The 17,976-nt window shown below is 38.1% G+C and overlaps 1 non-coding gene across 1 annotated transcript; it reads right to left on the reverse strand.

Moving 5' to 3' along the window:
• Positions 1 to 17,001: 17,001 nt before the first annotated feature.
• Positions 17,002 to 17,131, reverse strand: LOC119624965 (small nucleolar RNA SNORA51). The gene has a single exon (XR_005241125.2). It is a non-coding gene; the product is annotated as a small nucleolar RNA SNORA51 (small nucleolar RNA).
• Between the last annotated feature and the right edge of the window lie 845 nt (positions 17,132 to 17,976).

Raw genomic sequence — 17,976 nt, forward strand, 5'->3', positions numbered from 1 at the left:
GCTGGGACAGAAGCGGTGGGACCCTGGGAGGCCTCCGCTATGCTGGTGCCGCGCTCCTCGGGGCCAGCGCGTCGCACACAAAGGGGCTGGCGAGCCAGAGCTACCGGCGGCCTCGGGGTACCGTGGGGAGCGCGCAGCGAGGGGGCGCTGTGGCGCACCCCGCCCCGCAGCCCCGCCCCCGGCCCGCCCCGGCCCCACCCCACTCCCACCGCCCCCTCCGCGGCCGTCCCCACCCCAATCTCCGCGACCCCCACACTGCCCCTCGGCTATTCCCCACCCCTATCACTGTGCTTGGCCCGTAGTGGAGGTGACTTTCCTGCGCAGCGCCGCTCCTGAGGGCCGAGAACCCACAGGGAGTGCGACCCCTCTGCACGCTGTGAATGGGCAATGTCCGAGGGACTCGAGCCGATCGAAGGTTGAGGAGCCGCTCGCCTGGGAGTGGACGGCCTGGAAGAGCCGCCCCTCTTTGGTTTCTCTCTCCCGCCTGCAGTCCGCACCCCTCCGAGATTCGTGCCCCACTGGACGGTTTGCGAAGGCTGAGGCTGCCTTGGGGACTCACAAAAGGCCACAGGGGTGATTCGATGTGTAAATAGGGAAACAATCATCAGCACACAATCCGGCTAAAGCGATAACATATGAGTTTGCTTGTTGCCCCTCATGGGATTCTTCTCTTTTTATAGCAGGACGCCCTATAGTGCTCTTGGCGGTCCACGAAAAAGTTGGAGTCCGCCTCCCCATTTCTCCGGTCGGTGAGTGGCAGGAGAAAATCGCCAATCATGTTTTCCCGCTTTGCCTCCCCAACTCGGAAACTTGCAACTTGCAGTGTCCTGGAGGTTGGGGCAGTTTGGGGTCTCTTGGCTGCTGTCCAACAGATTTATCTTTAAGGGCAGTGTCCTGGATGGGAGGTCCAAGTAGGAATGGGCGACATTTACCTCCCTCTCCGGGAGCAGCCCTGCCCACTAGGGACCAAAATTCTGCAAGAGAGCTTGGAAGTTCTTCATCCGTTCCACTTGTTTTGCTACTCCACACACCCTTCTAGAACATGTCGATTGCCAACTGCTCTTCGTAACTTTCCCATAAGTGTCTCTTCCCGTGTATTTCAGAGCACCAGGCAAATACAAGCAGAGAGACCTGGAAAAAAAAAATTATAAAGACAGCATTAATGATCAAATTAACATGGCTGAGTGGATTGTCAATGCAAGTGCCTTTACTAACTCTTTGTTAAGTTTTGCTTTGTACTCCTTACATCCTCTTTCTCTTAAGCCATTGTTTTCATTTCTTCTCGTTATCATTTTTAATAGTAGTAAATACAGCTTTCTTCCTACCTTCACGATTGACATGGTGGAGGTCGGGTTGCAAAGAGGAAGCAGTAAGAAAAAATAATTCTTCTATACATTCACAAGTCTTTCAAGGCACAAAGTAAAAGTAAGAAATAGAAAATGTGTCCTTTCTCCTAATAAAGGTCTTTGTAATGAAATTTAAATGAAGTTTTGTGTTTCATAACATCAGCTTCCCGAATACTATTGTAGATACTAAAATGTGCCTATATATATTTCCTTCCATAATAATAACAGTAATAATAAACTTTTTAGATTCAAATTAAACATTTCTCAGCTTAAATTTCTATCCTCAATCCAACATTTATTATATCAAAGCTTAATTTTTAAAAATAAAAGTTTCTTGGAATTCATCAGTGATGTCTGTTTCATGGCCTTGTGAACATCAGGAAGATGAAATGAAATGGTTCAAGACTGGGATGCCATTATCTGCATCTTGACACCTGGGAGATAATGATGTCTCCTGCTTTGCTCTACAGACCTACCACTTTTCTCTGCTTTAAAGGAAAATCCAAACGCAGGAGACCTGTGCATTCCTCTACATAATCAAGAGTCTGGTTTCTTCCATAGGAGTGTATGGAGTCAAAGTGGTATTCTGTACATGGCATGGCGTGATAGGTGGGAATATGAGCTACTTGGGGGAAAAGTTTCTTCTTTTAGCCACTTATACAAAGAGAGGCCATCTCAGTGTAATCTGAAAAAATGCTTACTTTATAATGCTGTATCCAAGGCCCATCATAAACTAAATGGATGTATTTCTACTAAAAGTTGGGGAAAGTTGAATATCTAAACCTCTGAATAAATCTTCTTAATTTAGAAAATAAAATAGTAGAGTGTCATTGTAATACTTTTCAGTTCCTGGACATTCAACTCCACGTCATGGATAAATAAAATAGTTATTTGTCCATTCACTCATTCATGTGTACATTAACAGACAGAGTGGTGAAAAACACTAATGCTATGTGTTATTTATAGGTTTAAAATACAAAAACAAATTATTTAAAATGATTCTTGCTCTAGATGTAGTCTTTCAGAGCAGTATTTTCCAACCTCATCTGGTCAGTGAAGTCATCTTAGCAGTTTCGAAAAATACTCATGCCAGAGCCCCACCCACATAGATTCGGATTCAGTTCTTTTGGGTAGGGCCTGAGCATAGGAATTTTTAAAAGCTCTCCAGTGGCTTTAATTTTCAGAAAAGATTGAGAATCACTGGCCTAAAAGGAAAGATAAGGCAGTCTAGAAGGAAAGAGTCTAAGGACAAAGGAAATGTTAAAAGCATGAAATTATAGTAGATAGGCTGGATTGTCATTTTGTCTTGATCCCCATAAGAGAACATTGAGGATCACCACTCCCAGAACCCCATCACCTACACTGCATTTTAGAGATGGAGTTGGCAATTTGCCCATTTACTCTTAGTAAACTTGCATGACTTGTAAAGGTCCAGGTTATAGTTTATTCATCTGACCTAGGAACTTTATGTACTCTATTTACCAGAAAATGAGTGCCTGTAAACGAAACGTCTCTTTACTAGTGCTGGTGTAATACTATCAGTACCTACTTGTGAAATGTCTACTATGTCATGGACCTGGTCCTAATTTCTTTACATTGAATTTTGCTCTTATTCAATTTTCCAGATTACTTTGGAAAGCCTCATCAGTAATTATAAACCACACGGAGCATTTGATTTTGTTGCCTCAACATTGCCCATCTTCATTTTAATTATAGTTTCACTAATTGCTATGTTTTCAAATTTATACTTGTTTTCAGTGACCACATTTTATGTCTACTGATTCTTTGTATTATGTAGGTTAAGTCCTAAATCTTGTAGTAACGTCTCCAAATCACATACAAAGTGCGTTACTTTGGGGAAAATAGCTTTTAGACAGTTAATCTTATCTGTGATTTACAAGAGTCTTATAAAAATTATTCAACAAACCATAGTACTTCCTGGCAGGCATTCTTTGCTAGATTTTGGAGTTAGTTTTTCTTCAGGGGTTGAAGCCCTCTATAGATGCACATGAGAATGAAATATTATATAGAGGGGTTGATTTTGAAATGCCAGATATTAAAACTAAAATCAAAGCCTGCCAAATTGTATAACTAAATTAATATTTAGCCCTTCACTGGCCTTTCTGACTTATGGGCTAGTTTTCCAGTGACAGCTGATGTCACCATATTTCTAGGGAAAAAGAAGCCTCATTCTTTTAAAATACGACTCATTTTATACCTCATATGGCCCACCTAGGATTTTAAGGCCTCATTAGACATGTGTATACCCAATGAGATTACAGGGTGAAGTAGCTATTTGTTTCCTTAGAATCTAGCCAATCTTGAGTGCTACACATTTTAGATTCAAAAGGATATCATTAATGGTTTTGATGGGAAATGTTTACATGTTCTCAATTTACCAGTTAGTATTTACTGTTGTCCAGGGTTACTTAACATTTTTCTAAAGTAATTTAAATATAAAATGGAATGATATGCAATAAGTAATATCTTTCCATGTAAGAATGCAGAGTACTGAAGTTTATTTCCTGGGGAGACTAGTGAGAAATGACTAGATTGTAACTCTTTCAACCAGAAAATAAAGGATTTCAGAATGATGAGGAAAGTTTGAAGGAAATGATACAGGTCCACAGATAGCTCACATGGTACTAAATGACTCATAAAATGCAGTATTTTTTACATAATTTGGGAAGTGTGCCATGCTTGTACATCTCACCATTGAGTGTGGTACAGTACTTTGATCTTCAACAATATACAACATTTGTGACATAATAGCTATAATAGGACTATTCAGCTATTTTACACGGCAATAATCCAGTCCTCTCTCATCAGGATAAACTGTGAGGACAAATCCTTTCAAAATCAGAATTAGTTCCTTGTAGAAAAGTGAGGCTACAATTATCCCTTAAATAGGAGCAGCTGCAACGTGGTATCGGCCTGGAGCGTGGCAGTGAAGTGTTTTTCCAATGCAATTAAATGGATTTTTTAATGCAAACTAATATTCTATAAAAAGTCAATTGGTAGGGGAGTAGGTGTGGAATTGCTGAGATGAAAGAAACAATCATTTTGCTTACCTGAGTTAATATTCCTGCCTTTAGTAAATGATATTTTGGTGAGAATGGATAATCAAGGCTCATATTTTCCTGTGAAGTGGGGCCCAAAAAGAGAACCAGAATAATACAAAGGAAAGATAATTCTGGTTTATTTGTACACTCTATGTCTTATTTTGAAATGGATTCACAGCCATATTTTGATATTGTTTTTCAAAAAGGTATAATGAGTGAACAGTAACATTTCAATTTAAACAGCAAAGGTAATACTGGGGTGGAAAAATATAAAGAGAGCTCACAGGACCTATATTAGTCAGTGCCCACATCCAGAATGAGACAAAGAGGAATGGGAACTTAAATTTCTTACCGCAGAGATGATTAAAGGATCAGAAAATAAGACCTTTAAGAAATATTAAAGGACCTGTCTAGGGAGAACAATACTGAGAGGCAATGTAAGTCTTCAAATCATATATATCCAGAGCTGTTTCACAAGCAACAGGGAAAGAAAACCTCCACTGAAGATACAACATGAGGAATTGGATTGTAATACTAGAACATGGAGAACTCAGCCCACACGAAAAGAATTTTTCCTAGCGTAAGCTTAAATGTATTGCCAAAGGAGAGGTGTCGACTGTCAGTAGGACTGATTTAAAAATCTCTACCACCAAAGTTTGTGAAGTCACCTGCGCATCCACTGACACCCTTCTTGAGTATGCTTTCCTTATATAAGATCGAGTAGGCTGAGAGTTTGAACTTAGCCCTGATTATCTGAAAGATATGTACTCATAAATTTTCGATAACGTATAGAGAAGTTTAGCCAGATGTGAGCTAAATAATATCTTACGGTTCTTTGAAGTCAACAAATGCTTCTCTTTATATTATGACTTGTTGATGAAAATTTTCAAGGACTTTCGTTACACACAAAAATAACACATCTGATTTTGCAGGCAAAATGTAAGATATGACATAAAACTAAAAATCAAAATAACTAATACATTTTTAGAGTGTTACATCTGTAAAAGGATAGTCTCACATGATAGGGATGGTGTTTTGGATGACCTCAGAGCCAAAGATAAAACAAAAGGAGTCCTCCTGCCTTACTGTCATATATTTTAATGCATGTCATTCACTAAGTCAAAATTCACACATTTTTAAGACAACAAGAAATACCCAAGACTCCCAATCAGACTGATGGCTGTTGCTGAATCCTGGATTCTCCCATGAAATCTTCCAGGGTTGAGTGGGTAAATGTGACTCTGCACCCTCCCCTTACCCAATCTCCCCCAGGAATAGGTACTATTTCCTTCCACTAAACATCCACTTATGCTTGACGTTTATATAATGTGATTAGCTATCTACTCATGTATTGTTTTAATGTTTCCATTTTATACCTAATGGCTTTTGAATATGTCTGTCTCTATTAATATGTTTGATACTGATTATAGGCTCCTAGAGGGAAGGGGCAGAATCTCTTTGAACCCGACTTTGAATCTCTTCAATAGGATATATGACCCCCATGTATCATCAGTTCCTTAAATATTACTCTTTCCAAGAAGACAAATGCTTCTGAATTGTGTCTCTCCCAAATTCAGTTCACTTGTTGAAGCTCCAACTCTGACGTGATGGTATCTGGAGATCGGCCTTTGAAAATTAGGTATAGATGAGGTTCATGAGGATGAGGCCACCAGGGTGGAATTAGTGCCCTTATAAGAACAGACACCAGAGACATTGCCCTCTCTCTCCCTGACATGTGAAACCACAGAAGGTGGCCGTCTACAAGCCAGGAAGAGGGCCCACCCCAGAAACACGTGATGCTGACAACTTGATCTTGGATTTTCACGCTCCAGGACTGTGGGAAAATAAATTCCTGTGACTTCCCGCCTCCAGGACTATGAGATAAATACATTTTCCCAGTCTATGGTATTTTGTTATAACAGCCCAAGCTAAGAAAACAACTTGGCCGGGCGCGGTGGCTCAAGCCTGTAATCCCAGCACTTTGGGAGGCCAAGACGGGCAGATCACGAGGTCAGGAGATCGAGACCATCCTGGCGAACACGGTGAAACCCTGTCTCTACTAAAAAATACAAAAAAAAAAAAAAAAAAAAAAAAACTAGCCGGGCGAGGTGGCGGGCGCCTGTAGTCCCAGCTACTCGGGAGGCTGAGGCAGGAGAATGGCGTGAACCCGGGAGGTGGAGCTTGCAGTGAGCTGAGATCCGGCCACTGCACTCCAGCCTGGGCGACAGAGCGAGACTCCGTCTCCAAAAAAAAAAAAAAAAAAAGAAAAAAAAAGAAAACAACTTAGCAATTTTTTTCTTAGTCTCAACCAGAGTTAATTTAGGATGTTACTGATGCAGATTCAAGATGTAATAGTATATAATCACTTCCATTGCATTAAGACAGCTTAGGAAGAGTTACAATAGTCTTATATTCCCTATGTTGTCTCATCTGTATTGTTATAGTTCAATATCACCTTTAGTTAAAGAAACCATTATTAAGAGTCCTCTGTATGTAAGGTGCTGTGAGTAACAATATATGTTAGTTGCTGTTGATCCTCCTTTTCTTCCCCTTCCCTTTTCCGCTTTTGGCTGCTTTACTCATTTATGTTTTCTGTGTCGCCTTTATACACCTTTGTAATGCCTAGATTAGAAATTAGAGAATGAACGGAGAAAATAACACTTAAGCCAAGAGAAGAGTATGAACCAAGTCGGAAAGGCTTTCAAAAACAAAGAAAAGTTTGGGAACAACCAGATCAATTGAGTATTTGCTATAATTTTTAAGGTGTTGAGGTGGAAGTAGGAAAAGGACAGATGGAGGAGAGCCGTGAGAGGAGACGGAGGAGGTTCTGATCATTCAATGTTGTCCTTCTAACTGAAGAGCTGGAACTCTCTGTTAGGGAGTCTTGAAGAGCTTTAATATAGGACCTAACTTTGATATATTTGGATTATAATAGTTTATGAACAATGGGATTTTTCACACACTATTTTCATTACAGTAAGGATTCCATAAGCAATTGCAGGAACTACTGACTACGGAAAGAGAGAGCAGATACTACTTTTTCCAAAATTCTATAAATCTGCTTTAGTAGCTATTGAATGTAAATATACCTAGAAAAATATTAAATTGAGTATTATTACCCTCTGTAATCTATCTCTTTAGCTTCATATTTTTCCAACCTCAAAATCCCCTTCCTCTCAACCCCAACCTCAGTATCTTAAAATACAGCAAACTACTTAAACAGGACCACAGCCCCTAAATTGCAACTCTAAATTCAAAAAGTTCTGAAAACTTAAAGTTGTGTCATGACACATTGGTAGGAAAACCCAGAGGCATCGTCTAATCTGAACTGACAAAAGCCTCTTTAGAGTTTGTTGATCCTACTCAATGTATGTTCATATGTTTTATTGCAGAAATATTACTGTTCCATTATGTGATACTACCTCAAATCTCACATTAAATGTGGTTTATGTAATATTTTGTAAAACTTTTCAAAAGTTAAAAAAATGTTTATTTCAAAACACATTTGTCCATTGGGTGTCAGGTAAGAGATTATGGACCTGTACTTGTAGTAAGCTAAACTCACTGTGACTTATTTTGAAACAGAAGAATAATTCACTTACAATAAAACCATTGATATTAAATGTACAAATTTGATAAGTTTTAAGAAATGTATGCATTTGTGGACCACTGCTACAATCACAATGCAAAAAAAAAACTGCATCTTTTCACAAAGTTTTCCTGAATCCCTTTGCAGTCAATCCTCCCCCAGTCTTCAATCCCCAGAAACCACTGACCTGATTTTTGTCCCTCTAGTTTTGTCTTTTCCAAAATGTTCTATAAATCTAATAATTCAATATATGAACTTTTATGTCTGGTTTTTTTCCTTAGAATAATGTGTTTGAAATTCATCTGTGTTGTCATATCCATCAGTAGTTGCTCCTTTTTGTTACTAAGTAGTATTGGACTATCGGTATAACACAAGGTTGTTTATTCATTCACTGGTTGAGGAGCATGTAGGCTCTTTCCTGTTTTAATTATTATGAATAAAGCAGCTATAAAAATCCAAGTACAAACACTTGTATGGACATATGTTTCCCTTTCTTTTGAGTAAGTATCTAGGAATGTGACTGCTAGATTGTATGGTAAATGCATGTTAAATTTACAAGAAACTGCCAAGTTGATTTCAGAAGTGACTGTGCCATCTTTCATTCCTACTAAGAATGTATGAGAGTTTTGGTTGCTCCAAATCCTTGGCACTGCCATTTTTGTCAAGTTCAGGCATCCTAGTGGATGTATAATGACAAGTCATTTAACATTAGGAAAAGTCTTTTAAAAATGTTTACCTTTTAAAAATTGGGTTGTTTGTCCACTTATTACTGAGTTATATAAGTTCTTAATATATTCTGGATGTAAGTTCTTTTTCAGAGTCTAGGGGGAAAAAGCTACTAGGGCTAATAAGTTAGTTAAGAGAGACTATAGAATGTAAGGTCAGTATACAAAAATAATTACATTTCTATATACTATGACAAATAGATATCAAAAAATACATCATTTATAGTAGCATCAACAATATGAAACAGGAATAAATTCCACAAAATATGTGCAAGACTTGTGCACTAAAAATTACAAAACAATGCTGAAAGAAACTGAAGAAGACCAAGATAAACAGAGACATGCTGTGTTCATTGTATGGGGGCCTCAATATAATTAAGATATCATTTTGCCCACAAAGATCTATTGAGTCAATGAAGTCTCAATAAAGATCTTAGGCTTTCTTGTTGAAAAAAAAAAGTTTATTTTAAAAGTTTTTATGAAAATTCAAAGGACCAAAACACTTTGGAAAAGAATAAAGTTGGAAGAATTTTACCATTTGGTTTTAAGACTTACTCTAAAGCTACAATAAAGAAAACCACATGCTATTGATGTAAGGATTTATAGACCAATCAAACAGAAGTCCGGAAATAAACCCAAATATACATGGTCAATTGATTTTCAATAAAGATACTTAGGTAATTCAATGAGAAAATGATAGTTTTTCAACATATTCTGCTAGAACTATTGGATATCCATTTGCAAGGTAAACCCTTCCTTCATACCACATATAAAAATTAGCAGAGCACAGATCTGCATTTATGCAAAAATCATAAAACTCGTAGAAGAAAATACAGGACCTGGGTTAGACAAAGCTTCCTTAGGACACAAAATGCAATTTATTAAATTGGATTGTAGAAAAATTAAGAACTTGCTTTTCAGAAGACACTGTTAATTAAATGAAAATTCATTCTACAGACTTGGAGAAAACATCTGACAAATGTCTTATAATGCTCATGTTTGCAATATTTCTCTGCCTGGTTTCTGTTATTTCTGTTATTTCCTTTACCTGGTGTGCCCTTTTCCCTGGTCTTGGCTTGAAGAGCTCTTATTTCTCTTGGAGAACGGATAAACTTGGATATTAGATCCTCATTTTATTCAGGAAGGCTTCCCAGACCCTCCAACTCTTCATGTTCTAGGCTGCTCTTAGCATCTATCAGACTGTACCTTTCTGATCAATTTGCGGGTGTGTTTTCTATAATAAACAGTTAGTTCATTGAGGGAAAAGACATGTTGTTTATGTTTTCCTGCGTTCTTGGACTGAAGAGCACTCACCCTTTCCATATCCCTAACCCCTACCCTGTCCTTTCTCAACTGAAACAATTTTTAATACTGCCTCCCCTTCCGGATAAAGCTCTATATACTTCCATCTTATTGCTGCTAAACTTCTTGAATTCATTCCCTATCTATTCTTCTTCATCAGACCCATTTTTTCTTCAACCCACAGCAGTCTGCAGTTTGGTTTTCTGCTCCTGAACTACTTTCTATTGAAACTGTCCTAAGATTTCCATTGAATTTCTAACTGTCAGTTTCACTGAGCACTCTTTATTCCTCACCTTACTTGACTTTCTTGGAGCTTTATAAATTGGTTCCCTATTACATTGTGAAGCCTTTGAGCTAAGGGGTCCTGCTTTATTTGTCTTGGTGGATAAACAGCTGGAGCGCATCCATACGAAGAGAACAAACAGGTAGAGAAAGCAGCATGACCAAAAAAAAAAAAAAAAAAAAAAAAAAAAACATCAGAGAAATAACAGAACTCCAGGGAGCAGGGAGTCATAGTATACCTTCCAGGAGGGAATGGCAGACATTCATCTGTTCCCTCACTCAGTTAGCCATTCTTTCAACAAACACTACTTGAGTGTTCACTTTATGCCAGACACAGTATCACAGTATTAGACTCCAAGTCCACAAACCCTTTTCTATACCCTCTCCTGTTTGACCATTTGCTTCCATAACTCCAACTCCAACTCATTTTCCAATCCTTCCCAACTTTATGTCACTTTCCTATTTTCTGATTCCCAGGTACTTATTTCCAATTGTCTACCGGGTATATCTGACTGTATCTCTGGAGACACTCAAACTCAGCATAGACACATGCATTTTTTTTCTATAAATTCATGAGTTTTTTTCTATAAATTTATGAGGTACAAGTGCAATTGTGTTACGTGCATAGATTGCATGCTGACCAAGGACTTTAGAGTATCCACGACCTTAATAATGTACATTGTACCCGTTAGGCAATTTCTCATTTATTCCCTGACACATAGAATTCTGATAAATCTAATACATGTATTAAGCATTTCCTCCTGGAATATATATCTCGTTTAATAGTAATACTCAATACCCTGCCATGATAATTAACCATGGTTCCCATTTCTCGACTCTCAGGTGGACTATTGCTGGAGTCTCCCATTGGGTCTCCTTGAATATAATCCAGAATCTACACACCCATTATGACTGTCTAACTAAAAGACAATTTGAGCACACCATTGCCCTGCTTAAACACCTCCAACAGCTTTCTGATACTCAAGCACTCCAAACCATTTGCTGTCCTGCAAATAGCCACATATATTTGGCTTCTTTCCAAGCATCTGCTCTTACTGCCTCCTCTGTGTAGGAAAGAAGTCCTCAATACCCTATATTCCCATAATGACTTTTATCACCTTCAAGACCCAATCAAATACAACTTTGGCAAAGCCTTGCTAACTCTCCTTCCCCAATACATACTGTGTATTCTTTCATCATGGTGTTGTAAAGATTTGCTTATAAGCTCTTCTTCCATTCTAGATTATCTAAATCATCATTATACTCCTAACATCTGGAATAGAAATGAGTACAAAAACTAGTTTTGAAAAGGCAACTATTCTCTGATTTTGATGTGACCAGCTTCTATTAGGTGTTATTTGGGAATAGTGTCATATATTTTATGGTGAATACAGTACTTTAAAAAGATTTAGCCACTTCCTTAGCAGTGGTTTATCTCTCCCTCAGAGAAAGCCAGAATGAGTTTTTAATAAAATGATTGAAAAGGTACACCAAATCTCCAATTTAATTATTTCAATCCCAGCAAAAAGGTCTTTCAGAGAGGCTGCCACTTGATAAAATGTGATAAAGTTTCAACACATTCTTAAAAATTGTAAATTAATTTAGAAACTTGCATTCAAAGTTTAATCTGCTATTTTCACATATGAAAACTCATAAGGTTGCTTCCTATTGATTTAGTATTTTGCATCTAGAGTTTAAACTAGAATTTAATCTCTTTCTAGAAGCTTCCAGAGGCACTTGGGACTTATCAGTGAATGTTGCCCATTTTTACTGCCTTTAGAGTTAGGTAAGGACTCCACACCCCCTGTTCCAGATATCAACTTAGATCTCTAGGCTTATTTCTCTCAACTTTGTGTTTCTACTAAAGCAGATCACTTCATATTATGTTAACACTCCCTGAATTTTTATGGCTTCTATGTGTTTGTTCAAGGGCAGTGCTCTGCCTACCTGCTACTTCCTCCTGTCATTCTCTAGCCTCTCTTTCCATCTTAACTGCCATTGCCTTTCCGAAATCTCTCTGGCTCCAACCGGAGCTATCACCTTTCTTATTCACTGGAGTGCTTGTTGGTGATCCTTTGATGGGATTTCTTATATTTCACCCTCCCCTACGGTTATATATATATAATATACATATTATATATATAATAAATATATTATATATTTATATATAATATATAAAAATAGATAAATTATATATAATATAAATTATAATATATAAATACTGTATAATATACAAATTATATATAAATTTATATATTTATATATAATGTATTTATTATATATATTATATATATAGTATTTATTATATATATTATATATATATATTTTCCCTTTCTTTCTTTCATTTTTAGAGGCAGGATCTCACTCTGTCACCCAGGCTGGAGTACAGTGGCTAGGTCACGGCTCACTGCACTTTGACCTTTTGGGTCCAAGCCATCCTCCCACCTTGGCCTTTCAACAAGCTGAGACCACAGGTATGCAACACCATGCCCAGCTATTTTTTAATAATTTTTAAAATTTTGTAGAGATGGGGGTTCTTCATATGTTGCTGAGGCTGGTCTCGAACTCCTGGGTTCAAGGGATCCCACCTTGGCCTCCCAAAGTGCTGCAATTACAGGCATGAGTCACTGCACCTGGCCTCCTTTTTCAACTAGACAAAAAGTTTCACGGGAAGTATTACTATGTCCAGTTCATCTCTGAGGCTCCCACAACGCCCAGAACAACTTGAAAATATCAAGTACTCAATAATTATTTGCTTTGTTGAGTTGAGTTAAAATAAATTCAAACAGCTTTTTCCTCACTACATGTTAACAAAATAATTATAACAAAGACATACATAATCACAAAAAGAAGTAGAGCCAGGATTTGAATACAGACAGTTTACTATGCTTTAAACTCTTGGACTTGGTTGCCTTGACAGCAGTTAGAATATGTGTTGCAAACTTGTTGGTGCAGCTATGGAGCTTCACTCTAATTGCAAAAACATAAAAATTGTCCCGAAGAGACCTAACATTTTCTCCCTGACAGTGTATGAGGAAAAAAAAAAAAGTTTTTATTATGACATTAGTTTCAAGGAGTAGGAACATATATAAGAGCATTCCTTTCATGAATTAATGATGATCTTTATCATCTATTTTCTAGTTTAAATCTTTCAGAATGTATAGATACAAACTTATAAACATGTAGACATAATCAAACTTACTATTTGCCATTAGAGTGAGTGTCCCCAATTTGAAGACGTAGACAATACCTCTGAAATCTACCCAACCTGGGCATAAATACAAATTATGCTTTTGGTCAGGCTTTGGGGAGTGAATCTGCCTTTCTGATCCTCAATGTCCTAATCTATAAGACAAGGATGCTATTAAGAGTGCAATGCATAACTTATGATAGGAAGATCCACAAGGGGCTCAAAAGTGGCAAGGATGTACTGTATTAAAAGCCAAAGATGTAGGAATTGAAATAAGCTTGGTTTGGTGATCAGATCCTTATTCTGGGCCTTTGGGCTTCAACAAGCAGGAGGAAGTAAGGGCATAGCAAAACATTCTTCAGTGTTGGGATTTGAAATTCATTAAGGGAGTGTGAAAATAACGTTGACTTCATTGGTCCCCACATAAAGTAAACACTTGTTCTAATTGGAAGCATTATGTTTATTCATTTATAGAATATGAGAAAGAACTGAGTGAACCAATGACGTAGCACAGAATTTTCCATTTGCATTTTGGGATATATTTGAACCTATTTTTAAGTAGTGTCAGGAGTTTTTCTGGGGCAAATAAAGTAGAAAGTCTCTTTTACATTGTCCTTTAATAGCAGGATCAAAATTTTCCTGAATTATCTGTGATTTTTCCTTATGTGCAGATGAGTTTACTGTTTTTACCATTTGGTATTTCCAGTCAACGTGCTAATCTCCACCATCATCTTGATCAAGAATCCCCTTCCAGCTCCACATCTCTCTGTTAAGAATACCTTAAGTAAGTGGGAAACCAGTGTACAGTTTCTTTTCTAAAATATTTTGAGATTTTGAAGTTCTGGCAAGATCCAGAGGCTACAGATGAGATTGAATAATACTCATTGCCAAGTGATCAGACACAAAGACTTGTACAGAAATTGAAAAATACCAACCAGGTTGACCATTGCTTTGTGATCCTTCATGGGCTGCTATGGGTGAAGCATACCAACATGGCACATGTATACATATGTAACAAACCTGCACGTTGTGCACATGTACCCTAGAACTTAAAGTATTAAAAAAAAATAGAGTGCAATGCATACCTTATGGTAGGGAGACCTACAAAGGTGAATGATTCTAATATTTATTGAGCACTAATAGTAGGCACTGGTTTAAGCTCCTTAAATGTATTAACCCGGCCAGGCACAGTGGCTCACACCTGTAATCCCAGCTACTCAAGGAGGCTGAGATAGGAGAATCGCTTGAACTCGGGAGGCAGAGGTTGCAGTGAGCCCAGATCACCCAATTTCACTCCAGGCAGGGCAATAGAGCGAGACTCCATCTCAAAAACAACAACAACAAAAAAATGTATTATCCCATTACTCCATGAAGTGGACTCTATTATTAATCCCAGTTCCTTGGAAAACTTGGAGCACAGAAGTGGTTTAGTCCCACAGCAGGTAAGTGCTGGCAGTAATTCTAGCCCTGGCTGCTTCTGCAGGTACCTGCTTCTCCACTATGCAAAGCTACTTTTTCACAGGCATGGCTGAAGTGACTCAGGGTGACTTCAGAGCACATGGTCGCATGTGCATGTAATATGCTGAGTCCGTCTGAGTGATGTGGCAAGGCCCAAGGAAGTCTAGCAGGACTGGTGAGGGCCGAGGTTCATCATCTACCTGTGCAGGTCCTGGGTTAGGGTGTTTGCATTTGGGAGAAAGTGCGACCAAGAGGCCAGAGTTGTGCTCCTGCCACCGTGCTGAGGCTGCTCTGCTCTGAGCTTTTCTTGAAAGCCTGAGGGTAGATCAACTTTCCCTTTCCTCTTTGTCTAATACTTTTGCAGCCCATCCCCTCACCATACTATCCATAAACATCAGCAGTCAAATAAAAAAAGAATACTTCTGAGGCTGCCATTTAAGATCCTGTGGGGCTGGAAGGTCTAATAAACATGTCTAGAATACCAGATACTTTTTTGGCCAACTTCGTTTCAAGATGCTCCATAACCTCTCCTTTTTTTGTGAAGCCTTTCTTCACCTTCTTGCCCCAGATGTAGTGTTTGTTCTTCTTGCGTGATGTTTTCCATATGCATCCTTCGTAACCAACCAAAAGTATATAGTCTTGAGAACAGGGATTCTTTTATTTTTCTTTTGTTTTTTTGAAACAAGGTCTCACTCTGTTACCCAGGATGAAGTACAGTGCCTTACCTCAATCATAGCTCACTACAGACTTGAACTCCTGAGCTTAAGTGATCTTCCCACCTCAGCCTCTCAACTAGCTGGAACTACAGATGTGCACCACCATGCCTGGTCAATTTTTTTATGTCTTATAGAGATGGGATCTCACTATGTTGCCCAGGCTGGTCTTGAACTTCTGGGCTCAAGGATCTTCCTGCCTCAACCTCCTGAAGTGTTGGGATGGCAGGCATAAGCCACCACCACTGGCCTCAGAGAACAAGCATTTTGACTTTTGGATCACGGTATGACTTGCAGCATACAGAATAGCATCTAAAAAGTAGAAGTTCATTATGAAATAGAAAAATGTGAAACATCTATAAATCAAACCATTTCATAAACCAAGTCAAGTCAAAATACAAATGACAGATTGGGAGAAAACCTTTGCAACTTGTATAACAGTGTATTGTGATTCATAATATATAAACAACTTCTTTAAATTAAAAAACTTATTTAAAAAATGGATAAATGACAGCTATTTTACCAAAGGTGAAATGCAAATAAGTGAATAGTCAGTAACATGTGGAAAAATTCTAATACTCACTAGAAATTGAGAAAGTATAAGTGAAATCACTGCCCCCCCAATATTTTAAACATATAGGCAAAAACTTAAAAAAGATTTACTTCTAGAGAAGAAAAGAAATGAGGGAGGAGAAACATTTATGTACAATGGGTAGTTGGGAAAGGGTGTGAAAGAGTTTGAAATCACATATTTTATGTGGAATTATGTGTAGTGTATTAGTCTGCTAGGGCTGCCATAACAAAGTACCATTGACTTAGTGACTTTAACGACAGAAATGTATTTTCTCACAGCTCTGGAGACCGAAGGTCTGATATCAAGGTGTCTGCAGGGCTGCTTTCCTCTGAGGTCTCTCTCCTTGGCTGGTAGATGACTTTCTTCTCTCTGTGTCTTCACATGATCTTCCCTCTATACCTGTGTCCTAATCTGTTTCTAGAAAGACACCAGTTATATTGGATTAGGGCCCACGCCAACAAACTCATTTTAATTTCTGTATCCCTCTAAAGACCTTGTTTCCAGATATGGTTATATTTTGAGGTAGTGGGGGGTAGAACTTCAACATATAAAGTTTGGGAAGACACAATTCAGCTCATAACACATAGGAATATACATAGATAAACACATACTTAATAAACAGGTAGGTGCGTGTTACAGAAACAAGCCAAGTAGGATAAACTCCAAATTGTTAGCAATGTTTACCTCTAGGTCTGGGATGGAATGGATAGAGAATATTTGATTCCTTTTCCAATTTTAAAAGGTCTGGAACAATGGCCTTCCATATTTCCCTATTCACAATATAGACGAGGCGCAGGGCCCGGGGCTGAAATGCACATGGGGTAGGTTTATTTCCTTCTCTTTCTGCACAGTCAGTGTAAGAACACAGCTGTGTTAAATACCGGGAGGCTGTTCTGGGATTATTATTTGTTCCTTGTTCCTTTTTGAGCTTTTCAGGATTTTCAAATAATAATAACAATAATAACAGTAATAACAATAATAGAAATATCGTGTACAGAAAACATATCATCATCAGAGGCACGCACTGCCCAGATGCTAGCCAATACTGCTTCTACTCTTGTGCAAACAAGAAAGCTATATTTCCCAGCCTTCCATGTAGTTAGTCAGATTGGATGATTTGACTGAATTTTGACCAAAGTAACATAGGTGGAAGAAAATATGCCACTTCAAGTCTTGGCCTTAAAACATCTCTTGTTATCTTCCTTAGTTTGCTCCCTTTCTTCTTGACAGCTTATTGAATAAGAGGACCTAGTGAGGGAACTCTGAGCCCGTTCTCTGAGGTGGCAGAGGCACATGGTAGAAAAAGCTGGGGTTCCTGAGTCACCACATGGGGTAGATCCAAGATAGTCTGACTTATATCTGACTTTGTGTTAAGTCACTGTGTTTTATGGTTATCTGTTCCAGCAACTAACATTAATTACTATGACAAATATATCGCCAATACTAGTTTCTTTCTATAAAGTAAATATCATCCATTAAAATGAAATATGTACACACCCTTCCAACTAGAAATTACTCTTATAGGAAACAAAGCTTTACAATTAAAACCATGAGTATACAAACATGTGCTTGTAATGATATGTTTGCAATAGAAAAAAAAAGTCAACTATATTTTCATCCATAGGTAAAATGGTTCAACAAATTACAGCATCATGATTTATTAAACCCTGTGCAGCCATCAAAAAGAATAATCTAGCTATATGTACTGACTGGAAAGATACTGATCATATCAAGT

The sequence above is a fragment of the Chlorocebus sabaeus genome, chromosome 8 (genome assembly GCF_047675955.1).
Source record: "Chlorocebus sabaeus isolate Y175 chromosome 8, mChlSab1.0.hap1, whole genome shotgun sequence".
Taxonomy (NCBI): Eukaryota; Metazoa; Chordata; class Mammalia; order Primates; family Cercopithecidae; genus Chlorocebus; species Chlorocebus sabaeus.